Source organism: Petromyzon marinus, chromosome 40 (genome assembly GCF_048934315.1).
Source record: "Petromyzon marinus isolate PM22_M1 ecotype Great Lakes invasive population chromosome 40, UKy_Petmar_22M1.pri1.0, whole genome shotgun sequence".
Lineage (NCBI taxonomy): Eukaryota > Metazoa > Chordata > Hyperoartia > Petromyzontiformes > Petromyzontidae > Petromyzon > Petromyzon marinus.
Genome location: NC_133706.1, coordinates 10,609,080 through 10,617,527, shown reverse-complemented (window position 1 = coordinate 10,617,527; position 8,448 = coordinate 10,609,080). Strand labels below are relative to the sequence as shown.

The window sequence follows — 8,448 nt, the reverse complement described above, 5'->3', positions numbered from 1 at the left end:
CACGAGCCGGAGTCTGTAAGCGGTTGAAGGCATGCGCACGAAACGCGACACGGGAGCGAGAGGGTAAATAGTGGGGGGGGGGGGGGGAGGTGGGGGTGCGGATCAGGGGCCCTTGCCGAATTTCAGCTGTGGCAATGTCCACGCGTGCGGGCTGTGGCTGTTAGAGCTCAAGTCCCGAGACCTCCCACAGGGGAACTCCCAACCGACCCAGCAGCCAAATGTTGTTCCGAGTCTTGGCAGGGACCTCACCTCCCTCCCCCCTCCCCGCCAGCCCCCACCCCTAACCCTCGGCTACCCTCCAACCCTGCATCTCATCTCGCTCTGCTCCCCTCCGCTCCCCTCCGCGTGCCCTCCGCTGCAGTAGCCAAGGCCGCCTGTCGAAGCCGCCGGTCGACCTCTGTTCGTAGTGGGGGGGTGGGCTGGGGGGGGGGGGTCAGGCAGTCTCCGTCGCAGCTGCTCGCGTTGTTTGGAATTCCGTCTCTCGCTGGAGGTCCGCACTGCTGAAGTGCGCCGGGAGGTCCGCTCCTCGTTCTCCTCGACTCCCCGCGTCGTCGTAAGCTCTCTTCGTCTTCCTCTTCTCCCCATGCCCCTCGTCAAATCTACGCAGTGGTTGGCTTTTCTCCGCGAAGCGTCTGACATTCGCACATTCGTCTCATCTTCATCTCTTAACCCAGCAGCCCCGAAGCAGCATTCACAACAGTGCGAATCCCCGCGATGTATACAGCGGCCCCGATATATGTGGGGGTATATATATTTATATTTTATAAACGCAAATTGTGTTGTTGGTGCTGACTTGCGTCCAATGTGAGGTGGATTTCAAATCACGATACAGTAACGTAACGTAATTTGGGTGTATCACGTCTAATTGAGGCCGCATCCCAAGAGGCCGGCATATTTATAATTTATTTAATCTTGCCACGATTGCGAGATGTTAACTACCTCGCCTGGTATACAGGAGGTAGCGGGCTCGATCCAGACCCTGATGCCTGCTGCATATTTGGAGTTTTGCGGTGTCTCTCTACTCGTGGTCTTCTGGATTATTCTCTGGGTCCTCCGGGTTCCCCCTCCGCATTCAGAATCGACATTACGCGTTTAGAGTATTTAGCTGCTTTAATTCTCACGCGAGATGCCACTTTGTTGAGCTATCATTTGTGGTCAGGTTACGTCTGAAAACACAAGAGCTATATAGCTCAGTGGGCCTTACCTGGTAAAATGAAAATAAATAGTTTTAAATAGTTGATTTACTTCAGAGAAAAAGGGGCAGGTGATCATGGGCAGGGGAAAGAAAGAGAATACGCTTAAAGACAAAACCCTTATATAATAAAGTTCAACAGGGCTGCCCCTGAATCATCATGAGCCCATTGCTGCTGCTGCTGTCCCAGAATCTTCACTACAACGATAGGGAAGGCCACCCCACGCGTGTTGTCGTGAGAATCTGGGAAATGCGCGGTGTCTGCCCGGGTTTTGGTTCCGCCCCGGGTGCCAAGCCCCCCCCCCGTTTCGAGTTTGTCTCCCGGGACGTGGAGCGAGCGAGCCAGCCAGCTCTGCCGTCTTCCTCGGGAGCGATGCGTTCAAAAACAAAAATATTAAAAAGTTGCGTGGAGCCCCTTCCACTTTAGATTTCGTAGATTAGAAAAACAAATTGCAGAGTAAATAAGTAAATAAAGAAAGCGGCGATATTTTGAAATGCGTTTTTTTTTGCCGACGTGCGAGTATTTCGGACAGTTGAATAAAGACGTTTTGAAAACAGGAGTCGGCTTCTCGGGAGGGCTCGCAAACATCGGGTGAGACAGCGTCTCGTGACAGCAAAGTTTACTCAGGAGTTTGGCATTTCGACATGCGCCGGTAGCTGACAACACCGACCTTTGCCACGGCCGCCTAGGACGAGTCGCGACGCAGACATGGTGCGAGAGCCACCAAAACACCCACCCAGCCGCCCCTGATTGGTGGAGAAGGTTAGCGAAAGGTGAACGAGTGAGCCATTCGGTCGAAGCCAATCACAACCGGCGGCTCGTCCAATAATAACACCATTAGGGAAAGTACACAGCGGCTGAGGCCAGGTTTTTTGAGCCACCCAAAATCGTGTCGTGTTTTCAGAAACAACACGGGTGAACCGGTGCAGAAGATGTCGTGCGCACTCCATGGGAAAGATCTCTGCGGTTATTTCTCTTTTGTTGGGTCCGCGCCGATGCAGAGGACGTTGAGAGTTGGCCGAGTGTTCTTTTTGCTGTGTGTGCGGCACGCGGCACCCCGCCAACTCCCCCCTGCTCGGACACCGCCGCCGAGCTGTGGTCACGTGCTTGTTTTCTCTCTCTCTCTCTGAACCGGACGTGTGCGTTGAACTTCTTTGGCACCGCACGTAACGCAATGGTGCTCATAGGAGGTGCGCGTGGAAGGGCGGACAAGCTAAGCGCAATGACGCGCGCGCCCAGCCGTACGCGCGTTTGCATTTCAACGCGCAGGCGTCGAATCCCATCCGTGCGAGTCGAGGCTCACTTATTGGCCTGGCAATGCCGGCACGTTCTGTTGTCCTTGAGGTCGGCTCTGCTCTGAGCGAGCATGAATTAAATTTGTAATTTTAAATCACTCACAGCGGCCACCACAACACGTTGCCTCTGGCCAAAAATACCGACGGTGCCTCCGACATCTGCCGTTCCTCACTTGTTGCTCGCTCATTGGTACCAGATGAACGACGTACACGGATAGTGCCTCCTGCTAATCCACTGCTGGATGGAGGCCTTTCTCACGTCGTGCGGGTCGTGGGGGTTATTTGCCCACCATGCGTCGCCGTACTCAAAAGAGTGGGTTTGTCGAGGGGGGGGGCGGGGGGGGGTGAGCGTATTGATGTACGGCACAACATTGGATTTGCTGAACTACCTTGTTCTGTCAACAGCAGCCAATGATACCTGCTAAGCATGGTGATTGCCAGGGCTTGAACTTTTATTATTAGTTGGATTGCCAGGTAAGGCCCACTGAGCTGTATAGTTCTTTTCGTAAGCGACCTGGCCACAAAAGATAGCTCAACAAAGTGGCTCATCATGTGGAAATTCATAGCAGCCAAACACTCTGAACGCATGATTTTAAATGTGGAGGGAAAAACCGGAGGACCCGGAGAAAAATCCACGCGACCACGGTGAGAACACGCAAACATACAGCAGGCGTCAGGGTAGGGAACGAACGCACGACCTCCTGTATACCAGGCGAGGTAGTTAACATCTCGCCACCGTGGCGCCATGTGTCAGCTACCCGTAAAATGTTGCAGCGCCCGGCATACCACGTCCAGTATACCCCTCGCTACGGCTGTGGCAACGAGTCAGCTGCCCTCTCCGGGTTACCGCGATCCAAACGATATTCAGCAAGCGCAGCAAAACCCTATTCAGGCTCATCCCCGCTTTGGTTGTAGAAAGACTGGAAAATCAAGAACAGTCAAGTCACAAGAGGAGCGTTACAGATGTTCACGATGCTAAAGATGAGAGCGAAGCTTCAGCTATTGGGGATAGGGGGCAGGGCGAAACCCTCCCCCCCCAAAAAAAAAATTCACTTCATCTCTCCGATGCTGGAATCCGTGAAATTTGGCGAATGAGTGTCGGTGTCGTGTCGCGTTCGAGCGGATGGAGAAGAGCGGAGGTTGTGCAGGTACAAAGGCAAAGTGATAATAACAGCCGGTGGGGATGATTTCAGTGGAAAACTGGAACAGCTGGGCGCTGCAGCTGCAGCTGCCAGGCCTCGTGCGCGATTAATGCCACAGCATCCGGACAACAGCCCCGGGGCCAACTGTTACCTCTCTAAACGCGTCCCGAAATGCATCGCAGGGAGGGTCATTCACGCGACTAAATGGTCGGTGATAAATTTCTCGTGTCGTTTAAAGAAACATGCGGTTGATATGACGTTGTTGTTGTTTATGTTGTTGTTGTTGCTATAAGAAATGGAGTCCCCGTGGTTTGGGGCCTGGCTGCGTGAAATGACACACGGTGTAAACTGACTATGATGAGTGAAGCGTGCTGCGTACGGTTTTTGGATTCCAGCAGGAGTTGCTGTGCGTACGGTGGAGGGGAGGTGGCAGCCCTCGGCCAGTTTTCCCTGGATCGTCTCAGAGTGCCCGTTACAATATTCACCTATCAATTTGCTATCGTCATTGGTTTACAATTTTGCTAGTGTCATCATCATCATCCGCACCCCCAAAAAGCGCGGTTGACTACGTACCATGCGAAAGAAGTCCAACATACAGCACACGCATCATGAGCACCACCACCACCAGCAGCAGCAGCAGCATCAAAGGCAGCGCGCTACGATAAATTCACTGCTGGAAGAAAGGCCTGGGAAGGTGTTACCATCTCTCACGGTCCTACAAATCTAACATACCACCTAGCGCCTACGTACGAGCTGATTTCGTCGCTCCATCTCCGTGGTAGTCGCCCCGGAACGTCGGACGTGTTCCCTCCTTTGGCTTCGACTCCCTCGTTAATTTCTCCCGCCGGCCAACCGTGCTGCTAAGCGACACACGGACGCTTACTTTGCAATACGACGTCTCTAACCCACGTAGCTCCTCTTGCAACGATGACGATTTGTGTTGTTACGTGGTGTGTTTTTTTTTTTAAAGCGAGCACGCTCCTAATGCGTCGCGGCTTCGCGGAACGCGCTGCATCGCATCTCGTCTCAACGAATTTGAAAGGGGCACCCCCCCATCCCCAGTGGCAGCTGCCCCTGTGTGGCACAATGTGACTCAGCAGCTGCCTACAAACGGGCATCAGTCTGCCAGGCGGGGGGGGGGGGAGGATTGCTACTGTGTGTAGTAGTCCCCATTGTGTAATGCACGTGTTGTTCTTATTGTTATTCTGTCGGTTGCTCAGTGTAGCTCCATGCAGGCATCTCTCTCTCTGTTTTTACATGGCCGTGTTAGGTTCAATCGCTAAGTGTATGCATGTTGACCTTCTTTCACACCGTACGTGACCAAACCGCGCTAATCGGAGGTGCGTTCTTGAGCTGTGTATATATATAGATATGCAAACTACCACGATCTCACCTAAAATGTCGACAACTCACAAAAAACGAATCAGAACACACAATTTTAATTTAAAAAAAATTCAACGGCAGACCTAAAAATAGATGCAATGAATGTGAACACCGCTTGCTTAACGAAGCACGAGGGACTGGGGAGGGGGGGGGGGTGATCCCCGCGCAGAGACTGCCCCGGGCACGCGCGGGCCCTCCAGGGGCTCTCCGGGGTCTGTCCGGGCGCCTTCCCGACGGCTCTCCGTGTCTCCTTCGTTCGAACGAGGACGCACCGAGGCGCGCGGCGATCTTCCTCCTGTCCTGTTGGTCGCGGAGTCGCTCGACAGCTCATGCCGAGGTTGGTGAGCGTGCCGGCGGATGGCTTCAGGAGCTGAGAATGCTGCCGGTGAATGATCGCAGCTGGCGGTGGTGTTTCCCCCGCGGTGCGTGCTTCGAGATCAATGCTCGCGATGGAGGAGCCATGGGTTCACATCGAGACCCGTACACACTGATGGAGACTCGTAGGCTCGCACAGACACCCGCACTCTCCCATAGAGACCCTTAGATTTAAATAGAGACGTGCTTTATTTTTGGCTGGCAATGTTTCCACGTTCACGTCGAGGTTGGGTGAGAGAGCCAGTCTGAAAAGTGCCCCCTGCCGTGAACTCTCAAGGGGTGGCCGCCAAGGCCCCCGCCTGCCATCGCTGGCGATCGTCGCTCGTCTCGTCTACACGGCCCGCTGTCGTGGAAGCGTCAGCTCACGTCCACTCGTCAGTCTCCCGGTGCCATCGGCAACGTGTGGCGCTGCTGCGCAGTGGGAGAAACTATCCACCGGGCAGCCCCGGACAACGTGAATGTATATTCAACCCCCCACTCTCTCCCCCCCCCCAACCCACCATAGGGATCCGCTGGCATCTTCCACTTGTCACCATCCCGTTGGAAGGCACGCAAGCACGGAGGGACAATTCATCTTGCTGCCAAGGCCGGGGGAACGCACGGAGCCAGCGGGGGAAAAAAAAAACCCCGAACGGTGGCCGCTAAACGCCGTGGCCAAGCGCCCGGCTCTCCGCGGCTGATGTCTTCATCAATGGTCCGCGTGCGTTTCTGCGCAATAATGCGTGTGCCGCGTGCGCGCGCGCGTCTGAGCAACCACGGAGCTCTTCCATCCTTCGCTCGCTCTCTCTCTCTCCCTGGCGGAGCCAAGAGGAAGAGCTGTGAAATGTGCTTATCCGCCAGCGAGCTACGGGTCCCCGCGGCACGCTGGCTGACAAAAGCGTACGGTCCCCATGAAATCCCCGACTTCACAGCTCCTCCTCGGGGCTACATTTTGTTTCAACTCCTTCTTGATAGGCTTGAGGGGTGGGGGGGTGCAGGTCACGGGGGGTCAGCCGGCCGGGAGAAAGGACTTCATTGTGGAACTTGACGTAATCGCAGCGGGATTTCTTTTTATTTAGGCGGGTGGTGGTGGTGGTGGTTGTGGGGACTTTTGGAATAAAACGTCGGTGCTTTTTTTTCTTCCGCGCGAGGCGGCGTCGTTGAATCCGTGGACGGAGTCATCTCACGCCCGCGCCGGGGCCAGCAGCCGTTTTTGCGCGAACAAAGCGCCACTTGTTGCGGCTGGGGCCCCCGGCGGCCACCCCCCGACTCCCTCCCCGAACCTCCTTATTCTCAGCCGCTGTCACCGCTCTATCGAGGTGGAAGCTGTTTTATAGCGTCCGTCAATATTGTGTGTCGTGTGTTGCCCCGCTCTCTCCCCCCACCCCCCTAACCCCCCCCCCCCCCCACTTTCCCAACCCCTCCCCCCCATTTGCGCTGCTGCTAATCTCTTCTTTGGGCCTCGCGCCGAGCTGACAAGTTCCGTCTTGATTAGCGCGCGCCACTTTCGTTAGAGCGCACGTGGGGGCTTTTTTATTGTTAAAGATTAGGTTCTATTTTTCCCTTTGTTGTCAACTTTTTTGTTGTTGTTTTAAATTGTTATTGTGATTTCTTTAAAGGGGGGTGGGGGAGAAAGATATATTTATTCACGGAGTAAAGCCGCGCCACCCACAATAGGGTGTGAGCGCTGAGTAAGGTTACAATAGTGCATTAAATGTTTGTATATGTTGATACAGTGAGGGAAAAAAGTATTTCATCCCCTGCTGATTTTGTACGTTTGCCCACTGACGAAGAAATAATCAGTCTATAATTTTAATGGTAGGTTTATTTGAAGAGTGAGAGACAGAATAACAACAAAAAAATCCGGAAAAACGCATGTCAAAAATTTTATAAATTGATTTGCATTTTAATGAGGGAAATAAGTATTTGACCGCTCTGCAAAACATGACTTAGTACTTGGTGGCAAAACCCTTGTTGGCAATCACAGAGGTTAGACGTTTCTTGTAATTGGCCACCAGGTTTGCACACATCTCAGGAGGGATTTTGTCCCACTCCTCTTTGCAGATCTTCTCCAAGTCATTAAGGTTTCGAGGCTGACGTTTGGCAACTCGAACCTTCAGCTCCCTCCACAGATTTTCTATGGGATTAAGGTCTGGAGACTGGCTAGGCCACTCCAGGACCTTAATGTGCTTCTTCTTGAGCCACTCCTTTGTTGCCTTGGCCGTGTGTTTTGGGTCATTGTCATGCTGGAATACCCATCCACGACCCATTTTCAATGCCCTGGCTGAGGGAAGGAGGTTCTCACCCAAGATTTGACGGTACATGGCCCCGTCCATCGTCCCTTTGATGCGGTGAAGTTGTCCTGTCCCCTTAGCAGAAAAACACCCCCAAAGCATAATGTTTCCACCTCCATGTTTGACGGTGGGGATGGTGTTCTTGGGGTCATAGGCAGCATTCCTCCTCCAAACACGGCGAGTTGAGTTGATTCCAAAGAGCTCCATTTTGGTCTCATCTGACCACAACACTTTCACCCAGTTGTCCTCTGAATCATTCAGATGTTCATTGGCAAACTTCAGACGGGCATGTATATGTGCTTTCTTGAGCAGAGGGACCTTGCGGGCGCTGCAGGATTTCAGTCCTTCACGGAATAGTGTGTTACCAATTGTTTTCTTGGTGACTATGGTTCCAGCTGCCTTGAGATCATTGACAAGATCCTCCCGTGTAGTTATGGGCTGATTCCTCACCGTTCTCATGATCATTGCAACTCCACGAGGTGAGATCTTGCATGGGGCCCCAGGCCGAGGGAGATTGACAGTTCTTTTGTGTTTCTTCCATTTGCGAATAATCGCACCAACTGTTGTCACCTCACCAAGCTGCTTGGCAATGGTCTTGTAGCCCATTCCAGCCTTGTGTAGGTCTACAATCCTGTCCCTGACATCCTTGGAGTGCTCTTTGGTCTTGGCCATGGTGGAGAGTTTGGAATCTGATTGATTGATTGCTTCTGTGGACAGGTGTCTTTTATACAGGTAACAAGCTGAGATTAGGAGCACTCCCTTTAAGAGTGTGCTCCTAATCTCAGCT

The 8,448-nt window shown here is 53.2% G+C and overlaps 1 long non-coding RNA gene across 2 annotated transcripts in view; it reads left to right on the top strand.

The window, feature by feature from the left end:
• The first annotated feature begins 285 nt into the window (after positions 1-285).
• Positions 286-8,448, top strand: part of LOC116950761 (uncharacterized) — a 34,773-nt gene continuing 26,610 nt past the window's right edge. The window contains exons 1-2 of one of the 2 annotated variants that reach the window (XR_004404072.2): positions 286-553; positions 5,894-6,082. This is a non-coding gene — a long non-coding RNA (uncharacterized LOC116950761). Of the gene's footprint in view, positions 554-2,841; positions 5,351-5,893; positions 6,083-8,448 lie in introns of those variants that run through there. The other variant, XR_004404071.2, reaches the window with a different exon arrangement.